This window comes from Prenolepis imparis, unplaced genomic scaffold (assembly GCF_030444845.1).
Source record: "Prenolepis imparis isolate NDT839.2.m4 unplaced genomic scaffold, iyPreImpa1.0 SCAF_17, whole genome shotgun sequence".
Lineage (NCBI taxonomy): Eukaryota > Metazoa > Arthropoda > Insecta > Hymenoptera > Formicidae > Prenolepis > Prenolepis imparis.
Genome location: NW_028141175.1, coordinates 517,289 through 540,827, shown reverse-complemented (window position 1 = coordinate 540,827; position 23,539 = coordinate 517,289). Strand labels below are relative to the sequence as shown.

At 37.6% G+C, this 23,539-nt stretch overlaps 1 protein-coding gene across 2 annotated transcripts in view; it reads right to left on the bottom strand.

Moving 5' to 3' along the window:
* The window catches only part of LOC145946563 (uncharacterized), a 45,265-nt gene that overhangs the window by 18,429 nt on the left and 3,297 nt on the right, over window positions 1-23,539 (bottom strand). Inside the window, exon 1 of one of the 2 annotated variants that reach the window (XM_083056242.1) lies at window positions 14,300-14,671. The exons of the other annotated variant lie outside the window; for it this stretch is intronic. The gene's annotated coding sequence lies outside the window, so the exon portion shown is untranslated. Of the gene's footprint in view, window positions 1-14,299; window positions 14,672-23,539 lie in introns of those variants that run through there. 2 annotated transcript variants of the gene reach the window in all.

Genomic DNA, 23,539 nt, shown 5'->3' with positions numbered 1-23,539 from the left:
AACGTGTTAAACAAGTTTACGTGCCCTACGTGCTCCTTTTTTGTAACGCACTTCACTACCGCGCTTTTGTATACATACATATAAGAGCGAAGAGCGTTTCTACGCTTTTTTCAAATGCTTTATCCCTCTTTGTATCTATTAATCTCTTCCTTTTTTTTTTTTGAACAACTGATAATGAATAACGAAAATAACGTTGACGCGAAAATGTACCGACAGGTGAGCGGGTTGTCCACCGATTAATGAACCAGTCGTAATTGTTTGAATTTCCGATCGACCGATACCCGTTTGTAGGCTGATCCGCTCGTGTAAGCACGGAGGCAACACCAGTCGAGCGTAAGTACAGATTAGCGGTAACTCTCTCGGACGCGCGCGGCGCGGAGCAATAGCCGTGTCCCATTCAGGTAAAGGCCAGTTTACACGCGGTTTCTCCTCGCCGGCGTGTATATTCCTATCTGTATTAAGCGCGGATGAATCGAGATAAGAAGGGAGAGAAGTGCGAAACTCGCATCTCCTTTTTATTCAGGAGTGTCGAAAGCATTATCCTCTTTCTCACGTTATAAATGACTTTTTGGCAAGATGTATCAATGCATTAAAACTATATTAACGTAAACGTGCGGTTTGATGCGTGATTTTTTGAAGAATCTTTCATGCTGCGAAATTTATACTTTAATGCAATCACGCGAGATGAAAGAAATTCAGTGGGATAGTCTGAAAAAAATATCTAGAATAGATTGTAATCCAACAATTTTTTCTGGATTAAAAAAACTGCAATTTTTGAAATTTTGATTTTATATTACATATAAAAAATAATGCGACAAAATTTTCTGGATCAAAACTATGCGAGAGAAATACCTATTTCCATACGTGATCAATTTACCGCGCAAGTATACCTCAGCTCGAAGAAAGAGAGAGAGAGAGAAGGAGAAGGAGAAATGTACAAGCATAAGAGATTGGTTAATGATGGCATTATTAACTGAGGAGTAATTTCCGTAGTGAATCGATTGCAGTTCCAATGGGCCTAAATGACTGTAGCGGACTGCCGCTATGCCCTAAAGAAACGTTTTCGTCTCGATGGTAGTCATCAGTGCGAAAGAGCGTGTGTCGCGACACGAGAGAGAGAGAAAGAGAGAGAGAGAGAGAGAGAGAGAATCGAAGAACGATCCGCGACTGCACGTTGAAGCAAGACGGAACGATTAGGATGATTAATCCCTCTTCTATCGACTGACACACGAACCCGACACTCTCTAATGACACGCGGCCAACGCTAACTTTTAGTCCGTCTCTCATCCCCCTCCTCTGAATAGAGTACCGTATAACTCGTAATTAGCGTCCGCGACTGAGACCCTTTTCCAATGCATTCAATCATATACGTATTACGCGTAACCACAGTAATCACGCGGAGAGATAACTGCAGAGAGAAGAAGAAGAAACAAGCCGGGTGAAATTAGCCCCCCTATATTAGATATTATTAATTTTTTTTACATGCTTCGATTGCACATTGTTTGCACATGTTTGCACATTCTTCATTTTTGTTTGCACATCTCTAGTACAAAAGTTATTCAAAAAAAACTTTTGGGGGGGCCAATTTCACATTAGCCCCCCATTTTGTGCAAAAATGGTTTTTAATTAACCTAATCGATAGATTTTCGCAAACTCTCTTCGCGAAAAAAAGATGACATTTCGCGATAATTCCACGATATTAATACAGATTTGTATTCTCTTGGCGAATAAATGCTGGAAAAAAATATCTCGGACAAGGTGCAACTAAAGAGACTTGAGATTAATTAACGAGATAAGATTAATCCGAATTTCCGCGCGATTGAACCTGTAACCTTTCCGGAAAGGTCCCCCCTTTCTCGACGAAAGTGTGTTTTTATAGCGGTCACGGAGTCGCGGAGGGGTAATCGATCGAAATTTCAATGAGCGGCCTCGTCAGAGCCTGTAAACCTGTCATTAATGCGGGGCGTGGAATGGGGTCCATGCATCAATGTGTCCGAGTGTGATTATGGTCCCGGGGTAGCGAAAGCTGTGGGCGCTATCACGGAATGGCATCTCCTTCTTATTATCATATACGAACGCGCGTTCGCGATAAAGAGGCACGACGACGCTGCCCCCGCTACTTATATACACGGGGCACGAATTTTTCAGGGTGCGCCCCCGTCTAATCGATTCCGAGTGATATACATATAATGAAGAGAACCGGTTGAAATCGCTTCGTCCATATTAATCTCTCTCTCTTCATCTCGACGAGAAGGTGGACGTTCGCCGAGTTCGATGAGTGATGAGTAATGAGGAACATGTTTATCGCGCCGCTTTTTTTCTTCTCGGAAGTATCATCGATTTTTCTACGTATTTTCTTACGTGTTTCGATACGTTTAAAGGTAGTGAGATTATATGAAAAAAAGGAAGCAACCCGCAGACATGCAACGTTTGAATTAGCATGTGCCGCATAATATCGCGCTTAATATTCATTTAATCAATCGATGTTCTATCACAAAAGGGGGTGGGAACGGTTATGCACATAACATTTAGATCGTACGAGAATTTATATGACAGGCGAGAATCGAGGACGTTAGGATGACATACTACTTGTAATATAATAGAGGACTTTTAATTTTTTTGCGCTCAACCCATGTCTAGACAGTCTTGATAGCCAACTCGACAAGCAGGTCAAATCTTCCTAGGTGAAACATCATTAAATATAACTTGAGAGAAAATCGATTCGAAATTTTCGGACCAAATCCAGAATCGTCGAGAAGTAAAATTATCATGTATTCATATTTTTGTGTTGTAAATAATTTTTTACAACTCTCGATATAAAATCTATTGTACCTATTTGAAGCTTATTTCAGCTAATGTGTTATTCTATTATTTCTTGTCAAATTGTTTATACATATAAAAATTATCGTTACGTTATGTATATAATTTATTAATATATGTAAATAATTAAATTATTAAAAATAATATTGTCCATCCTTCTCTCCTCCTAATTGACGGAACTTGGAATGGAACGCGTAAATCCTTAAACCCAGTCCACCTTGGTAGTTGTGGAGGGCAAGGGGTTAATAAACTGTTAATACTATGACGCGAGGCGACGTGACACGGCGCCTTATCCACATCTCTATCGAATTACGGTTGGCGAGAAACTTTAATTATGGAATGGACTACCACTATATTAATGTACATACACATTTTCTTCTGTTACGTTGTACCACGAAATATTAAAATATGTAATTCTTGCAATTCCCCGAGATTATATTGTCTTTCTTGCGGTATCGTCGAAAGAAATGTTCCTCGCCAATCGGTGAATAAATTCGATAATAAATTTCAGCAAAGTGATTTGTATATACATATACGTATAAGTGTTTGAATCCGAACATTTTATACATTTTAATATTTTATATCGATCACGTTGTAAGATAATATTGTCGAAAAATTTATAAAAAAAAATATATATATAATATATGTATATATAATAATATGTATATATTATTATTATAAATATGTCGACATTAATGAGTAATAATTATTATTCTGTTATATATATAGAACAGCATTAACATATATATTACTCTTGATCAAAAAGTCCGAGATAAACCGGCGCAATGTCGACATACTCGTACTTGCTTAGTCCGAGATTTCCGATAAGGAGTAAGGAGTAGATTACACCGACAAGGTGATAATCGTGCGACGGGGGCTTAAGGCTTAAAAGCCAATAATATAATCCAACCATTACTCTCCAAGTTGCGTCACTCGGAAAGTCGCCTCGAGTCGCCGCGCGATTCCTTCCGTGTTCGATCTTAATTAATCGCGGCACTTAATCGGAATAATTAATCGGACGCTTTCCACGGTTGTACACGCCCGACAAACCGTCGTCGTCGTCGCGAAAGTCGATATTAGCTCTCGGCAGCATAAGCTGCCTTGGCAGGTGGAAACTGTGCCTGCTATAGTGTATATATATGTATAAACGCGCCAGGAATACGAGCGCGGTAAGTGGTTTACCGTTACCGTTAATCGATGTCTCCTGAGCATTTGCGTTTTACTCTTACTAATCCTCAACGAAAGTCCACGGAATCCACCGGCGGACGGATATAAACGCTCGACGGTGTCGGCAATTAAAGTCGCGGCTCGTTTTATCGCCGCCAAGTCGAGAATCAGTATTTCGCGTTTTATATCAGAATCGCGAACCGGTCGCGAGAGAAGAAGATGCAGTCATTGCTGCCGCGCAGGATCTATGTCACAGGAGTTTCGAGAGAGAGAGAAGAAGAAGAAGAAGAAGAAGAAGAAGAAGAAGAAGAAAAAATAAGAGATTGTGTCCAAGCTTTTGGGTGGATCGTAAATCGCTTCAATCCGGCAAAGCGGATAACACGAATCCGCACTTCGCGCGCGGGATCGTCTCTTACAACACAATGTAAAGGCTACATCTGGCTATTGTGACTCGATAATATATTGTAATCTATTCCGCGGGAGAAAGAGATGACACGTAAGCCAAAACGTTATACAGCATCTCGTTGGAATAAACGGAAAGGAAGCCGATCGATTTTATTCGCCGGTCATCCCTCCAGAAGAGATCTTTTTATCCTCGATAATCTCATGTTTATTACGAGATTTATAAGACGACTGCTAAAAGTTATTGATTGCAAAACTAACTTTGATAGATATTATTAATCCCTTCGAGTGGTCGAGTCCAAGAATTAATTTTTAAAATTAATCGGAAGAATCTTTGACTTTGCGTTTTAACAAGATTGAAATTAAATCCGTTCGATCGATTTAATCCTGCCATTTACAATGTTTCGTCATTATTATAAAATAGTTACTTTTATAATTCTTTTAGTAAAATAATTAGCAAAATAATTCATGAGATGCACGCAAAGGCTATTTTAATGATTAATTGATCCTTTTCGATACTTTTAGGAGATAACACACAGAAATGTCCTTTTAGGAGATACGCACTATATTTTGTCACGCGCCTAATGTTTTGCATTTCTCTTTTCGCATCCTACAATAGCTTTGAAAGTAAGAGGAAAATCGCAAGCGCGCGGACGCAACCCTATCTAATGCGAGCGTGGCGCGTGACGTTTTACCGCTAATTTGGAGAAAGTATAGACATAATAGTCGTCATTATCGACGCTGAATGGACACTCGGCCGACGTATGTATGTACATGCGAGACACGTGCGTCTTACGTTAATCGGCTTTCAACCAACACTCTGTGCACACTTCATTAAGGCGTACGGTCGCTATATTAGTTGCCTTTAGACAATCCTGTCATTGTTAATCCCTGGGAAAATGTACGCAAGATTAATATATGTATAAAGAACAGATTGTTACAGTAGCTGTGTTTCACTCTAAAGGAGGCGAAAAAGCCATAAAATTTTATCGAATTGCAATTTATATCTATACAGGTACATATATTTCTCAGATATATTTATAATCCATACACAATTTCTTACATTCTCCTCGTTTAAGTAAAATATTAGAAATAACAAATATAAATTGAGTATATACCCAAGTCTCAAATGTGTCAGTGGGAGAATTTTTTTAACATATAAATCAAGTATCAAATTCCAAGACGTACGTGCGACTGCAATTTGCAACTCTATAGTAGAAAGATGCGCGACGTCGAATATGGGACAATGGATATGTACGTGTGTATCTTCGATACACATGTTTGTCGACTTTCGTTCTGGTTAGATGTAACGTTAATATGGGACTTCCTTCAGCCTTATACACGCTCGGTGATTATGGAGGCAGTGAAAGTACCGAGGGAAGTCGCTCGCGATGCGACGACGATTCGCAAGTGCGTTAATAACTAACAACCGAGCCGCATCGTATGTAATTGTCGAGCGCGCATTAATAAATGTAAATGTTGCAGTGAAAATTCGCTCGATTTCGCACGCGCGGCAAAGAGAGGCGTAACGCCGTCAATTTTTCTCATCCACACAACTTCCTTCTTCTTCCCCCTCGTTCGCGCCGATATATGACACACTTTCGGACATCGCTCCGAGGTCTTCTTCTTCTTCTTCAAAGTAATAAAGCTTTATACCGCGCGCGCGTATACATATATATTTTTATGCGTATATTTCTCTCGCATATTTGGAAATTTTGTCGAGTAGTCGCCGGTTGTGTTGAATTTTTCTCACCCGAGAGAAAGCTCCGCGCGCGGTACCTAGGTGAAACCTTTCGACCACACGCGGAACAACCTGACAACAACGTTGCAATTCATCCTTATTTTCACGTTTTGTGTGTCATATCACTGTCCGTTTCGTATGGCGGCGCATTATTCACACCGGCACGAAATCTCCCGGCACTGTGTCTCGTAGAATCGCCTACTGACCAGCGAATATATATTATCGCGATAGACTCGTCTCTCTCAAGTATGATTAATTTAATTGCAGGTGAATAGGCTTCTGAAATCTGCTAAACCGCGATCGAACAAATCGCAGATATATATTTTTGATGTACGAGTTTCAATAATTAATTCCAAAATCGTAGATTGAGAGATCTCTAGTTGAAAGTGTATCTGCGGATAAAAATTGAAAGAAAAACCTATGATAAAACAAGAGTGATATCGTCGATTAAGCGGTAGTATTCAAGAGGAGAGAAAAACGGAATAATCAATCTTTTTTTTTTAAGCGATACATCAACTCGTACGTCTCTCGCAGACGTATATTTACGATCGAGGGGTTAAAGGAGCGCCTACAAATGCGTCGTGCATGCGTTTAAAGGGGGTCGTGGTCGTCGAAAAAGCATGCTATCCGCGATCCGAGATCTATCTCGTGTCATCTACCTAGACCTCACATATTTTCTTGCGCGTTGACGTAGCCGCTCTTCCCGCATTTAGATACACACGTCGTCGAGTGTGTATCGAGATCGAGGCCGATGGAAAAGTCGACGGATCTCTCTTAAGAAGGTCGATGGGTGAACGCCATGAAAAGACTTGGGAGTAAAGAAAGAAAGAAACGAAAGAGAGGAATTATAATCGCGCACACGTAAGAGGTAAACCGCGTAAGGTGAGCCGCAGCAAACGCCGTATGGCCTCATCGCGTGTATCTAATATTTTCGTCTTTACGACACGTCACGAACGTGCCCTCCTATATATATATATATATATATACATTGTATATACATAGATTATATATAATTTATATAATTATATATAATTTTATATATTATATATAATTTTATATCATTTTATATATATTATATAAAATCGATAATATTATCCGATATTATTATTAATTTTTATTACAATAATAATAATATCTATATTAATAAATAATAATAATATCAATAATATAGAGTATTAAATAATATTATATATATATGTATATATATATAATAATAATATTGAATAATATCGATTATACACAGAGAGAATTTTCTCTCAGAATTTACCTTGAAAATCATGGTAATCGTGAGACAATATGATATGGAAAGAATTTTATGAGAATTTCTTTGATTAATATTTATCACAATAAAAATAATATCTATAAACATAAAATATAAAACACGTTTGATTAATTTTACTAAACTGCATAGTAAAATATTAATCAGATAAATATTAATCAGAGAAATTCTCATAAAACTTTTTCCATACCATATATTGTCCCACGATTACCATGATTTTCAGGGTAAATTCTAAGAGAAAATTCTCTCACAGTGTATTTATATATAATATGTGTGCACACTTGTCTAGGTCCTCGCGGGAGATATCGACAGGTGACACGACGAGATTAGATCCTGGGCGCACGATCCGTTTTGTCGCGATAGAAATCTCGCCATTTAAAGCAGCTTGCAGCGTGTCACGTCATATCCGTATTAAAATTAACGAGGAGAGATGGGAGAAGCAGGGGGACGGGAAGGTGACATCAAACGCTATATAGTGATTTACTGAAAAGGGCTTATACGGGGACGGGACTAGAATCTTAACAGCGATGAAAGCAACTTTTAGACTTGTCTCTCCGTGCGTTACGCCACGACGATCTCTTCCTCGATCGAACATCGTCGCGACTCGTCACTCCCGTTTTGAATCTCGCTTCGCGAGTCGGCGGGCTACTTGCGCAGACAAGCGTAATTTCATTATTCGCGCGGCTCTGCTCATTAGTCGCGGAAATAGTCGGACGAGCGTGCGAGCGATATTACGGATCGGCTCTCTAAATTCGTCCGAATTGCGGACGCGCACGCTTCTTTCATACATATTTACGAAAGAGAGAGAAAGGGGGCAGAGAGAACCGGAAGACGTTCGAGAAATCGATTTTTTCATAATTTTTTAGTGTTTTTCTTTTCGGAGATATCCCCCCCAAAAAAAAAAAAAAGAATTTTCGAAAGAACAATGGCAGTGTGTAACAATGGCAAATTTTCTAAAGTCGTATCGAGCGTACGATTGTTCGCTCTCCGTGGGCTACGGCCGATCCCAATCTCCGATCGTGATCGTTTGCTACAGGGGATAAAAGTGACCTACTTTAACACCTCGACGCGTATGTATCGTCGCGGCAACGCCGACGGATATGATTTCTCGTGGCAATGGGATGTCCCGTGTCATGTCCCGAGGAAATTTGTTTGCTATTTTGTGTCGATACACACATACACACATTCTGTGCGCCGAGTTATGCGTATTTTGATGAATACTTGTGTTGCTAAAGTTGATAAAAATGTGTTCAGCAATAAATAGTATTTTACATATAAAATATATAATATATATAATAATAGTATTAGATATTATATTATGTAAATAATATTGTAATAATATAATAATACTGTAATAATATAATAATATAATACGTACGTATATATGTATATGAAATAATAATATATTTGGATAATAATAATAATAATAATTTCTCGTGCGGAATGCATAAAGAAGTTAGTCTCCTTAAGAATGGTAAATTGCGAAGGAACACTTCTCTAACGATTATCTACGAGAAATGTAAATCCAACCGTAATGGATAGATACTTATATTATTATTTGAAAGGGTTCATTAACATGAAGCGGAACGATGTACTACAGCTACTGATGCAGGTGAATTTTCGCGGGAGAGGCGCGGCAAAGATCGGGCCACCTAGAAGTCGACTTTCAATCGGCACACATTTCTCGTTCGCCGCCTATATGTTTCGGAGGATTTACTAAACGGTACGCTAATCATTTTCCGGCCAGTTTCAAACAAAGTCCGCGCCTCGGACATTTAATCGACAAATCCTGTCGGCGTTCCGATCGTTTATCCCACAAATATTATACCGTTACAAGTTTGTTCTGCGTTTGTTTGCCGATTTTCTTTACACGCAAACGATATTTCGTGAGAAATCTCAAATTAGAGAATCATGCGCGAATAATCGTTGAGATAAATCAACCGACGAGTTCTGGCATTTCGAAACGCTCTTTTAATTAACTGCGTCGTGTCGTCGAAAAAAATCGTATATTAAAATAAATGAAATGCACGGCGGCCGTTTCTCAATGGTGAATGTTTCCGGCCACTAAATTTTATTGCACTCGATTTTCGTCGGGACGGAGTGGACCACCTCGAAACCGCGTTAACGAGTCGAGTTGCGCGATTGACACACATTTTGTATCTTCGCGGGGCATTTTATTCCGCAATTAAACGGCTGGTTCGTTATCTATCGAAAAATTAATTATCTAGACCGTACAATTACACGAAAAGAAAGCTGTGCTTGTATCCGTAAAACATTATGATAAAATGGAGAGAGACAAATGGAATGGAAAAAATAAATTGACATATATTATAATTATATAACATTTAATTACATTAATTATATATAATTATATTATATAATATTTCCGACTCGGAGACATATCAGTGAATTTGCTTATTTTTTATAGAACCGGTTAATTTTACGTGAATTTTTTTTCACGTCTTACGAACTTTTTAAAAAGTATGCAATCAGATCAGGCAACTCTGTTGAGAATGTAGAGATGAAATTCGCTTGATAATAAATTGTTATGTCGCAAGAATGTAATGCGAGTCCGATCTCTCTGCTGAAAGATAAATTTATATTCCTATTTTAATATTAATACATCATTAAAATTAATATAAAACCGTAATGTATACATATATATATCAGATTAAATATTAAATTCTTCATCTTGTCGAGTCAATAATTTAGCATAATGCTGCTTGACTTTTGCAGATCCCGCTTAATTGTGCCCAACTTTTTTCGAATAATTAAGACAAGGAGGAGGGGATTAGTAGATCCGAATGTTTAACGTTTTTTTTCGTGGAATTAGCGCGGCGTAAAACATCGTCCTTTATGCATCGTTGTACGTCGCTAATGAAGTTGCTTTCACGGAAGTTCCTGCCGCACGGTATATAACGTGCATTAATTCCAATTTATTTATAATTGCTATCGCAGAAAATTATGGCCGTCGTAAAGGAAAGCTTTATAGCGTCGTTATATATTATAACGCGTGCGACGATGCAACTAACAACGTAATGCTAACGTGATAAATATCCGACAGGAGCCCCTCTCGTTTTCTGTTAGCCGTAAGCTAAGTAAGTCTATGCGTCTTGGCAAAACTGCCCTACTGTTCGCACGTGGGAGAAACCCACAAAGGAACAGATGTATAATCACGGATTTAACTGCCACAATGTTTTCTGTAGATGGTAAAAATTTTCACGATGACAGTAAACGGATTGCCACGTGTCACAGATACAGACGACTATAAAGTACGAGGGGTGTCTCATTTATTAAAAATTTGTACATGTATTGCGAATTGCCGAGAATTCTAAGTAATTTCGCATGTAATGTACAATTCTAAGTAATGCGATGGAATGCATGTAATTATGTTAATTCTTTCTTTTAAATAAAATACATTATTTAAATATTAGTACTGTTTAATTTAGTAAGAAAAATGTAATTCAAATGATTATAAAAAGAAAAATAAATTTATGAGATATTATTGTATTAAATCATATAGTACCAATGTATTATGCAACAAATTTAAAATTAATATTGTTTTTAAATTAATATTGCAAATACGTATTTATAGTTGGAACACCTAAATTAAAATATTATATTATAATAAAGATATAACAAAAAGTTACGTGTTCCCAATTATAAGTTTAAAAAAATGTCTTGTTTTAAACTTCGTGATTAAAAGATTCAGAAATTTTTAAAAATCAACTTAAAAAACCATTTAAAAAAAAATTTCTTTTATATAAACTTGAACACACACAAAATACAAATAAAATAAAATTAGATCTGAACAAATTAAATATCAAATATTAATGATTTCATAAATTATAATATTTAAAAATATATTTTAAAAAAAAACGTCATAACAATATTATTTTTACTTTTTAAGACGTTTTAATCTTGCCTGGGTTATTATTGTTTTATGCTTGTAAATCAATGCGAAGTAATGCGTGATTCCAGAAAAAAATGTACATGTATTGCGACGGTGAGACACCCCTCGATAAAGTATAAACTTACTGGTAAAAATGACGGAGCAATTAGTAAGTATCTCGAACGTCTTTCGTATTTATGAAACTCGATTCTTTTACCGATTGTGTATCATTATGCTGTACAGGATGACTCTAAAATAGGTCGTTCAATTTCGCGGGTAGAGAAGCAGAGAAGCGCTAGTAGAAATGCAATCAAGTCGCGATTACCTATCGTGAATTAGCTTTATCTCGTGAAAACGATAGCAAACAACATTTCGTCATTAGCGTATAACAGGTAGATTTCTCATGCTCTGCATTCGTTTATTCCAGTATAGCATAGCAGCACATCAGAACAGCTCGCTCGTTAATCGACTCGTGCGGCTTTCGCGCGCGCTCGCGTTTCGAGAAAGCGCATACAAATGGCACATTAATACACCGCGCACATTTCGTTTCGAGTTTCCGAGACGATTCCCCCCTCGCGCGATTATCCCTTGATTTTTGGGTCGGACGGCGATATATGCAGGACAGATCTGGTTATGGCCCGGGGACCGTGACGGCGAAACGCTCTAACGGATGCGGCTCTCCGGAGAAAAAGAGACCCAAATCCATCGCGAACAAAAGCGGCTCTAATTTGTTCCGAACCGGCACACACACACATATGAAAACACATACTTTGAAACTGGAACGAAAATAGTGATGCGCCAAGTGAATGCATCTTCTATACCTGTATGTATATTCGCTGCAACGTGAAATTATTGATTGCATCTCGTTGATGAGGTGGCTTTCGACGAAAGTGAAATCACAGAAAGAAGTCCAGTCCACTTTTAGAACTTGAAGAAATTTTCACACATCTGAGATGGCCCTATTATAAGCATGAAGATTCGATTCGTTACGTAAGACTACTTTTTATTAACCTTCTCCGCCGACTAAATGGGTTTCGGACAAAAAGTGACTTTTAAATTGAATGATGAAAGTTCGTGCAAGGTCTCGTAATTCTCGCGAGAAGATCTAACGAATTTAATTGATTTAATTATAAGTAATGTTATATACATGGTAATTCATTGGATATCTGTGTCTGAAAATATAGTTATATAGTAAAATAAAAGAAAGTACATTTTTTCTTTTCTCTAATATAATTAAAGCAAGCAGTATTTATGAGGTAAAATTTACGAACCAAATATAATGAAAGCATATATTAATAAAAAATGTGTAAGAAATTAATACGCTACCACTCGTTGATTGTTCTATGACTTTATATTAGCAAAAATAATGTGATTTCTAAAAATAACATTGTAATACATAAGGCGTGAAACTAAATTAAGATTCCGAAACGATAGGTTTTCCATTTTCCGGTGTAAAACGGCGCTTTAGATCGGAGAATGGATTTCTCGTTTCAGTCCAGTCGACAGAGGGTGAGAAGACTAGGACACCTAAGATATATGGAGAGGCTGAGTTCGACGCGAGGAGGTTGAAGCGCGTGTTTAGGAAGCGCGCGCGACTAATCAGTGAAAGTGGCGCGTTCGATCACGGCAAGTGGTTACGGTTATTTTAAGAAGGAATCGGCTTGACCCTATTCACACGAGGGGGATTATTCCGCCACGGGCGGACTAATCGCCCGGTGAGCATTCGAGATCGCGAAAGCCGCGAGGAAAAGCCGTCTTCCTCTCGTCCTCCATTAGGATATCTTTTTCTCCGAGTGGATTCCGTTTTTCTTCCCGCCCCTTTGTCGGAAGAGAATACACACACTTTGCCGCTTGTTAATTCCTTCATTAAAAGATTCGTGCGGATCGATATAGAGAAAAGGATATAGAGACAATTTTCTCTTCTACCGTCACTCCAGATAGAAATGTCAAAGTTGTTTCTTCGGAAAGAAAATTTATTTTTATTTATATAAATTTTAGATAAATTAATAACAAAGGTTATTGATATGAATATCTTTTTTTTTTTCATTTAAATCAATTCAATCGTTTAAATTTTAGCAAAACTGTACAACTTGAAAATTGCCATCTTACTTTTGATTTTATTCCTTCAATGTATAAAGAAATTTTAATAAGAGTTTCTGTTCTCATATAAAAAGAGACAAAAGAAAAAAAAAAAAAAAAAAAAACAATGCAATGAGATATTAGCATCCGCGGGGAATCTTGGGATGTCTATATTCAAAATTATATTCGCTTAATAATTCGATCGCACACGATATCGAAACTTTCTAATAATATTAACCTCCGGCTATTGATTATATTGTTTTCAATCTAGCGCGCTCGCCTACTTCTGGAAGCGGCGATAATTCTCGTATTAGCAGTCGGATAATGCTCGTTACTGATCGATCGTCTATTCCGGAGACTAATTTCATCCGCACGGATGCAAGTGTATTAACGCTTAAAATTGCTTTCGCGTCAGGCGCGGTGAGACTTTCTATCGATACCGCGAGATTAAAACTTTCCAATCTTTTACACACGTTTCATTCGGATCATCGAATCATCGCGTGATTCACTTCTAAACGATCGAGCGAGATTATATATAAAGGCAAAGTTCATTTTTACATCGAGCGAGCGAGTGCCGTCTTCAGTTTCATTTCTTTTTAATAATTTTATATCAATTAATCAATCAATTTTAAATAACTTATTCATTTTTCATTCAAATAATTTCTCTGCTTGATGCTTATTTTATCATTTTAATGTCTTATACGTGTAAGAATTAGAGTTAGCACGCCAAGTTGTCACAAAATCCGATGTAAGATCCAAGCATGTACTATCACACATGGCTGGTTTACTCGAACCTTGATTCGTTCCGACACCTGTCACCTTCAAATTCGTCAATGGAGATTCACGGATAAGCGCGGCTCTCTACACACGCGCAATCGCAATGCTCAAATATACTCGATATCTCGAAGACTCGACTCACCAATTTCGAAGCTGATCGTATTCCTCACGGTGCGGCCGTCCGTATCGTACAGGGCATTCAATCGATCGTTATTCCCGGCCCATCTTCTTCCCCGTCGGTCGTTCCTACGCGGCCGTATTCACACATTCGGGGACGATAAAGACGCACGCGCGCGCGATGTGACACATGACATGCATCAGACGGAACCGCGAGACCGGGCCGCGATGACTGTCAAACACATGGATAGATGAAACGTCTTAAAAAAAAAAAAAAAAAGAGAGAGAAACCAAAAGCGTCGCTCTTCGAGATGATCGATCGTTGGCGCGATATGTCACACACACGCGTGGGATCGCGAGAGATCCACGCGCGCTTCCTCGGCGTGCACGCGCTTCGACTACCGGTCGCGCTTTGCGGATCGCCTCATTGCGTCCAGCAGCGTGGACGAGGAAGCCGAGAAGGAGAGGTGTAGTAGGGAGCGAGAGAAGCGGCCTCGTGCCGCGGTAACGCGACCACGTGTCGTCTCTCCCGCCAGGAGATTCCGACGCGAGCAGAGAGAGACGGATCCCCCGGCGACGGGAGTCCGGATGCGAGTCGGTCGTCCTCGTCCTCGTCCTCGTCGTGGGAGAGAAACTCTATCCGTTGCACTTTTCACGCACACTTTTCCACGACGGGCAAATTTCGCTGACAGCCGTGGATTTCTTGGCACGAGACCCGGTAGCGAGAAGCTTAGAATTAAGTATACGCGGAATAAAGATATTTGACATTTGCGCACGAAATCTCTTGTTGCTTTTCTCTCAAAATTAGCGGTCGCGCATATAACTCTATAACGCGAAAATTGGGGATATCATTATATCGGGGGGCTCCCTCATATACCCCGAGGAAAGTTTCGCGTGCCACTTTGGCTACCATTAAATTAGACTGTAATCGACGAGGGAACGGGATAATGCTGATAGTGGCTGCTGCCGTAATGACAGACCTGTCTGTGACAGTTAGCGGACAAATTTATTTAAGCGAAAAAGAAGAAGATGCCACATGGATACTTTTCTGAAAACCGTCCTGCGTCTACCTTCTTCCAACAACCATTTTACGTAACGAAGTGAAAATGAGCTTTCCCTCTGTTCTCGACACCATTCGAGCAGCGGACACTTGTCATCTTCGCGCACCCGCGTGGAATAAAAATTCATTTTATTGTTGCGAGAGAAAAAACTATCGCTGCGATTTTACTTATCGGTGAAACTCATCTATTAGATATTATTTGCATCGAGACTACATCATACCGGGGACTTTTACTAATCGACAAGGAAAAACTACGGTGTCACGATATTTTTTAACTATATATACACACACATATATATATATATATATATATATATATATGTGTGTGTATATCATAATTTCGTATTAACATTTCAACTATACACTGCATGTAATTTTGAGCAAATATCATCGAAAGTATGAGATAAATAAGATAATGCTTTAGTGCAAAAGTTTTATGACATTTAATGCTTTTTATAACTATGCAATTTAATTTTTCAAAAATATAATAGTTTTCAAAATATCTACAAGACACATATTGATTTTCATCTCAAAAGTTTTACATTATCGTTATTTTTTATTTCGGTTTTATCAATTACACTTTAGTTATTCTAATATTTTCATATTTTTATTATATTTTAATCTTATTTTATATTATAATCCTTTGTGAAATCATTGCTGTTATTCTATTTATTATTTATATACATATATTATATATTTTATATTTATTTTATTATATATTTTAGTTTTGTTATATTTTTACTTATTTTATTTCCTCTTGTTATAATCAAATTTTATATTTTTTTGTATCCTAATGGATAAGTAATAAAATAAGTATATTTACCTTTTATTTATATATATAATATGAAAACATTAGAGATTGAAAAAAGATAAAAAATGTATAGGTATAGGTAAAACGTAATTCGTAGTACAATGGAAAAGAGATATTAGAAAAAAAAAAGATGAAAGAAAACCGCGAGATAATGAAATGCTGAAGAACTTTTTTTCGACACCGGCACCGCGGCGTGACGATAAAACCGCTGCTGAATTCCTTTCGCTCGCCTCCTCGTCGTCGTCGTCCTCGTCGTCGTCGCAATCAGTTCAACCAGCGGAGAGGAGTCAACCGCGACGTAAGGCGAGAGATAATGAACGTATTTACGTATATACACGCCTGTAGAGGCGTATATGCCGCGTAATTGCCAGCCGGTACCCGCCGTCCGTCCCTCTCGCTTTTGGACGAAGTGGGTCGTCCTCGTCGAAGAGAACACCGAGTTCTCGACGAAGGGGCCGACGGCCCCGACTCTCCCGCCGGCCTTCTCTCTTACGTTAGTATCGGTCGGCCGCCAGCTCTACTTCCGCGAGTCCATCGTTTTCCGCGAGTCTCCGCGCCAGGCTGATCCTTTTTATAGCTTGACGGGAGGAAAAAACGCGATAAAACCGCAACACGTTTCTTTCTTTTTTTTTTTTTTTTTTTATCGAATCGCGAGGCACGGAATATCATATATCGATATGATAGTTGGTTCGAGCTTCTCGTCGGGAATTTATGGCAGAATCCGATTCGAACGACAAGGTCATGTCATAGAGATTCGATAAGAATCGAAAAGATTGATTAAATTTATGTATAATAGGCTTCTGTTCATGCGATAATTGTCCTTTACTGACTCGTAACAAGATCGCTAATAAGATAACAATTGCATTCCTTATCTCTTGTCCAAGTTGATTATCTTAATTGGAGGATCTTATTCTTAATTATCGATTTGATAATATCTTGCGGAAAACTCGAGTACATACATTGCAACTAAATTCGCTTTCGTCGAGACGTTACCTCTCGCGATAAAGCGAAACAGGGTCATTGGAAAGGAGTATTACGGATCAGTGATTTGGACAGCCTGACATTTCGAGAACGGAAGGAAAACACAGATTTTGACAGCAATATACAAGTTGCATCAAAATAGTATGACAAAACAGTCACACAAATTTGTATAGATTCACAAATTTTTCTTTGTACTTTTATATGCACTAAAAATATTATAAATATCGTATCTTATATAAAATAAATCAAGCGTACAAATTGTTTGATTATGATTATTAATTGTTGTATTATTTGTATTCTTAGTTGTGCCATTTATTTAAACAATTTCTTTCTTATTATTTTTTATCGTCAATTTTTAGATTTTTAATTGTCAACAATGATCAGGGTTTGACTAAGTGGGCCCAACCCAATCAAACCCGGTGGGTTTTATTGGGTTAAACCCACTTTAAAAAACTTACTTAAAAACCCATTTATAAAACCCATCCAAAAATGCTAAAAATTTAATAATATTATAAATGAAGTATTTAATATTAATTAATTTTTATTTAATTTTTCTTATTTATTAATGTAATAGAAGGTCTATTACATTAATAAATAAAAAAAATTAAATAAAAATTAATTCATAATAAGGAATTGTGCCAATTAAATAGCCAATTTTCTTAATCATTAGCGAATTATAAAAAATTAAATTTAAAAAATTTAAAAACCCAACAAAATCCCAAAAAACTCAATAAACCCCAAAAAACCCGGTTTTAAAAAAAAACCCACTGGGCTGGGCTTTTTAAAAAAAACCCGGGTTTTTTCAAACCCTGACAATGATACTTATAAAAAGAATCTTATCTTCTAATTTCATAAAAATTATTTTTAATATTTTCGTAGCAATAGAGAAAGCGCGTTTGATCGCAACAAGATCAAATAGATTAAACGATTTTATCAAAAACTACAAAGTTAACGATTAAAAATCGAGATTAAAAGTCAATGGAATGGAATGGAAAGACAAGTACAAAGACGCGAAGAGATTTATTGCTGTGTCATTGCGCCACATAGCCTCATAAAGTCATCGAAAGAAAGAGAAAAAATGTTTCCAACGATAGAGAGAAGTGTAGTTAATATGTGATTGAGTGACAGACGTAAACGAAGGGCGGTTAATCGAGCGAGTGAAACTTGTATCGGGGTCTCACGCGCCTATAGAGACACTCGCGCCGCTAATTAGCCGACAATTGTAGCCAAAGTAGCTTAACAAACGTACTTTCTTCTCCCCTTCGCGATAGAACGTCAGCCCCTCCGCCCGTGAAAACGCTCGCGTTAATTAACGCGCGCGCGTGCGCAACTTTGTATTAAATACGCCGACTAATTGCACACGTAGGCGAGCCGTATTAGACCGACGTTGTATTGTTGAGCTAGATATCCCGGGCAAATAATGGGAAAGGCTCTTCGCGCCGTATATGCCTTGCGATTCAGACTGGAAATCCATATAAATGTCTGATGAAACTGAGATTTTTTTTCCAGAATGCGTTAAATGGGTTATAAATCGGGGCTGTTGCCTCATAATTATGACACGATTAATTATGGCGAGCAGAACTGGCTAAAAGGAGGATACGTCGTTCGATACATCATCATTTCTACGAGTGATGCGATTTCTCGAGAGAGGGACAACTATTGTCCGACAAATTTCATTGTTCGCTCTGAAACATGTAAATCGTAAAATCCAATTTCGGAATTTGGAACCACCGCCGGGACGATTAATGCAATACCGAGGGCTGTCTCATTTTACTGTTTAATTTAGTAAGAAAAATGTAATTTGAATGATTATAAAAAGAAATGTTAAGAAAAATTAATTTATGAAATATTGTAAATCATATAGTACCATTGGTGTTGTGCGAAAAATTTAAAATTAATATTTTTTTAAAATTAATATTGCAAATATTTAGTTTGAACACCTAAATGAAAATATTATATTATAATAAAGATATAACAAAAAGTTTCGTTCCCAGTTATAAGTTTAAAAAAATGTCTTGTTTTAAACTTTGATTAAAAAATTCAGAAATTTTAAAAAATCAACTTAAAAAATCATTTTTAATAAAAATTTCTTTTATATAAACTTGAACACACACAAAAATACAAATAAAATTAGATTAGATTTGAACAAATTAAATATCAAATATTAATGATTTCATAAATTATAATATTTAGTACACAGAGAGTTTTCTTTTAGAATTTATGAGAATTTTATGAGAATTTCCCTGATTAATATTTATCACCATAAAAAATAATAATATCTATCACACTAAAATCTAAAATATGTTTGATTAATTTCACTAAAAGTGTAGTAAAATTAATCAAACATATTTTTAAAATCCTTTCCATACTATATATTGTATATTGTCCCACGATTACCATGATTTTCAGGGTAAATTCTAAGAGAAAATTCTCTCTGTGTAAAATATATATTAAAAAAACGTCAAACAATATCATTTTTACTTTTTTTTAAAACGTTTTAATCTTGTCTGGGTTATTATTGTTTTATGCTTGTAAATCAATGCGAAGTAATACGTAATTGCAGAAAAAATGTACATGTATTGCGACAGTGAGACACCCCTCGTGCAATACACATTCCCCCCTTCCCCTGTTCCGAACCCGGAGAAAATCGCCTCGTTTCGGATGCCGTCCATTGCCCTCCTCATCTCCCTCTTCCTTCCTCCCTTCTTCGGAGATGCATGCACCTCCTCGAGTGATTAGCCCGTGTAGCCGAGGTTTGGCCACGCCGAGATGAAACTTAGAAAGGTTCCCTATCCCCCTCCTTCCCCCTCTCTCTTTCTCTCCGCTACTCCCCGACTACGCACTGATAAATGCCCAAAATTACTGGTTAGACTGGTATCGGGCTCGTTAATTGCCCGTTCGTTATAAGGGCAACAAACGTGCAGAGGAGAGAGGGTATATAAAAGGAAGAGGATCTTTTTTTTTTTTTTTTAGCAACAGCGGCGTAATATCACGACGCCGCTAACGATACTACATTCTCGCAACAGAGATTTCCTTCGTCCGGGATACATACACACTTTCGGACAACGGCGAACCCCGAATAATGGCGGGTCGTCGACTCTGCATAATAACACACTCTGGTATGAGACACAATCGCGCGCGCGTTCTTTATTTTCTCCGGTAAAGAGCTCTATCGAAAAACGGGGGCTCTTTCTCTCCCTATTCCCCCTCTCTTCCTCTCTCTCTTCTGCCCTTTTTTAATGTAGCGTATACAACACACAATCGCCGTTTTCGGCACGTTACCCCCTCGTCCCTAATTAACCGGTGCCGGCATGTTTATATCGGAGCGAGAAAGATCGCCGATACACTTTTACGGCAGCTTTATAGCCGATTTTGAAGCGAGGCAGAAAAGAGTTTCGACTTGGTCAGCGAGAGAGACAATACTCGCGGGTTTCTGGGTTTATGGACGAGAGACGGTTTTTAAAAGGCTCTCCGTGACTTTAATGACGCTTGTTCGCGAATGTGTTTCGTTGGGTAGCTCCTGCTCATTTCTCTCTCATTCTTCCTCCTTTCTCTCTCCTTATTTCAAACATTAGGAACAGAATGTTGATCGTTGGTGCGCAATATATCGGATAAAAACCAATCATTTTTTTTATCGCGAATGAATGTAACAAATTTTATATCAAGCAAGTGACAATATATATCTGTTTCTTTTATGTCGATGTAAAATTAAGAAATAAATTCGCTCGTCGCATTGTAAGGAATGAATAATTTCTAACTTTTTAAATTACGAAAGCTAAAGTTCAGAAAAAACTTAGCGCGATAAGGCAAGGAAATTGGAACGTTTATTCATGTCACGACAAGAGACGGGAAATGAGAAACGGAGGACAGAAAAGATGATGATGGCATGTCTCGCTTGCAATCTTCTCGTATACTTTTGCCACAATAAGAATTGCTAAGAATGTTTCGTATGTAGAGATTCGTCGAGATTTACGATTCGAAAAATGCAAAGAAGCAGGTATTATATTACAAGTCGGCTTATATATTGTTGCGTATTCGACAGTCATGAGAAACCAGTCGGATTGATTATATCAGGGTGTTTTTTCTCTCCCTGTTCCATTCATTGTAGTCCCGATTCGAGAGAAGTGGGTCAGTTCGAAGTGTCCAGTTTGCAAAGACAACACACAGCTGGTCCCGATAACGACTCGGCTTTATTTACGACAAGAATAACTGTGTACGTTTTACCGGAAGTTTTGTGCTACCGAGCCTCTTTTCTAGTCATCTACGAAGAGTTTCTCGTTTTCGTTGCTTCTTCGAAGAAATATTTAATTGCGCAAAACGAATAGAGCCATAAAAATTCCCCCTCTCTCTCTTTCTTCTTAACCCACAATTTTTTTATTCCAAATAAACAAGAAAATTGTTGATTTAACGCAAACAGTGGCTTTAGGCCAGTCAAATATTAGAAAGTCAGGGCACCTATAGCATTTAGGTTGCATTAACCGTCTGGCTTCAGCAAGCATGCGATTTTCAAAATTTACCGTCTCTTATTCCGTAAATTATAATCCTATACATCTTCATAATATATGAAGAAAGAGGAAGAAAGTTCACTGAAACGATTATAGTCATTAAAATAATGTGGTTATAAGAAAATATTTGTGTAAAAATAAAAATAAAAAAGCAAATATAGAACACTTTTCTCAGAAAAATCTAAAATAATTTTGAGGTCAGTCGATACAACGTAAATATAAATATATATAAAAAAAAGAAGAAAAATTTATTTAAATTAGTATACCTATAGTCATTAAAATAATGTAGTTATAAAGATATATATGATAATAAAATTAAGCAAATATTAGAAATATCTGATTTTTCTCAATCTAATTGTAAGTAAATGATTTTTTCGAGACAGCACCACAATCGCTAGATCCTAATAATTCGCGTTTGTATAACGACGCGATGCGCTTCGATGACGACTTCTTCCTCCCGACTATACTTGCTTTGTAAATCTACTTGATATCCTATCCGCCGCATATCCGCGCCGCATCGTTTCGCTCTCGAGGTTCAATTAGAGACGTACGGATTTATCATTGCGCGGCCAATTAAAATGTAGGAAACGGAGAGAAGCTGCCGTTCCGTTCTGTAAAATCGCGGCGTCGGGGCCCCGCTCGTAAATAATGTACGACACTCGGCACACACCGCGCTCTTAATTCGCTCTCCCTATCGACTTCTTTTTTATTTTAAAATAAAAGAAAGCTATATATATATTTACAATTCCTTCTCTCCGATGTTCTTTCTCTCTTTTCGCGCCGGCTCTCGTTGCCGTTATTCTTCGGATTCCTTGATCCACCGTTAATGCACCGGAATTTCGGGACGCGCTAAGAGCCACCGAACACGACAAACTTAAGGCCCATTACTGGGTTCTCGCTTGTTGGCTCGAAAATAATTCATGTTCTTGATTATCTATGAGCTTCGGAAAAATTCAGATATCCGTAGAGATGTGTTTGTTATAAACAACCGACACAATTAAATCGCTAGTTAAGGCTAGCAATTTATAATATATCATATTTCTGAAATTAAGAGATTCTTTCATCGTTAGGGAAAATGATGAAGAGAGTGAGTCGTTTGTACTTTCGTACACCAAAGTCAATTGACTAGCATCGGCTAAGTGCCGCACACGTGTGGCTAACCTACATTTCTAATATTTTACCTAAACAAAACAAACAAAAAAAAAATACAAATTTGTGTGTGTTTTTGTGACATATATATGATTCTGGGCCAGTCAAATATTGAAAATTGTTTGTTGGTCGACGAACCTACGGTATACGATTGACAGCCGCGGGAAAATCCCGATCAGCTGATTGTCACGTGCTCGCGGCCAGCCGCCGCGTTTATCGTTATTTCTTCAGAAAATAGATGCAGGATATGCTCGCGCGAAAATAAATGAAGAAGCGAAAGTTCCGTCACAAACGGCCGCGATTACGCAAAATCCGTCGACGATAAAATCGAGAGTCCGCGCCGGAATAAATTTTCGTTCTTTCGTAACTCTCGTAAATCGACGGGGTTATTAAGTTTTAGCGCCTTTGTCGCGCGACGAGACGGGAAACGACCGGTTCTATTGTTCACGGAATGCAAACTCGCGGAACGTCATGGAGAGTTGCGCGTTTATGTACGTGCTCGAGAAAACAAAACTTGAAAGTACTTACGAAATATAGAAGGAGCGCGAACGAAAATATATTTCGATAATCGATGCAGAGGACCGTCTACTTTTTTCCCGCTGTTTCGACTAGAACAACACACGCGTGTGCTATTCTTTAATTTTATATTAAAAAGAATGATATTTAAAAAAATAATATAAAGTTTGTTTAAACTCGATTAAACTAATATTTTTTAACAGAAATCAGCTGATTAAATTTTAAAATAATATGTTATAAAAA